Raw genomic sequence first — 494 nt, 5'->3', positions numbered from 1 at the left:
AATAGTTGTAGTGTTGTGCTGTTCTTGTTATTATTGTTGTAGTAGTAGTAGTAGTGGTGGTGGTAGTGGTGGTAATAGTAGTAGTTACTGTTTGTTTTTGTAGTTATTGTCGTTTCCGTTGTCTCTGTTGTTGATGATGATGATGATGATGATGATGTTGCTGCTATAGATGACGATAAAGATGAAGGAGAGGTGGAAGAGGACGAGCAAGAGGGAGTATTCCCTGCTTTCATTTCTGCTTCTTTCTGTCTTTCTTCTTTTCCGCCTAATTTTTCACTTCTTTCGCAACTTCTCGTCGCCCTTCACCACAAGTCTCCAGACTTCACATTTTTCGTGTGTGTTGTTACGTGGCGAAAAGAACGTCGAACGAAGAAGAGAAACAGTGAGAGAGAGAGAGAGAGAGAGAGAGAGAGAGAGAGAGAGAGAGAGAGAGAGAGAGAGAGAGTCAGGCGGAGACGGAGAATGTGTGAAGGGTGGTTTAACACTCTTTAAAA

General features: G+C 42.3%; 1 protein-coding gene across 1 annotated transcript in view; it reads left to right on the top strand.

Annotated features, from left to right (window-relative positions):
• Nucleotides 1-271: 271 nt before the first annotated feature.
• Nucleotides 272-494, top strand: part of LOC106882119 (uncharacterized) — a 42,667-nt gene continuing 42,444 nt past the window's right edge. The window contains exon 1 of the mRNA XM_014932681.2: nt 272-494. This exon is cut by the window's right edge and continues 509 nt beyond it. The gene's annotated coding sequence lies outside the window, so the exon portion shown is untranslated.

This window comes from Octopus bimaculoides, chromosome 19, assembly GCF_001194135.2.
Source record: "Octopus bimaculoides isolate UCB-OBI-ISO-001 chromosome 19, ASM119413v2, whole genome shotgun sequence".
Classification (NCBI taxonomy): Eukaryota; Metazoa; Mollusca; class Cephalopoda; order Octopoda; family Octopodidae; genus Octopus; species Octopus bimaculoides.
This window is presented reverse-complemented; position numbering and strand designations above follow the sequence as displayed.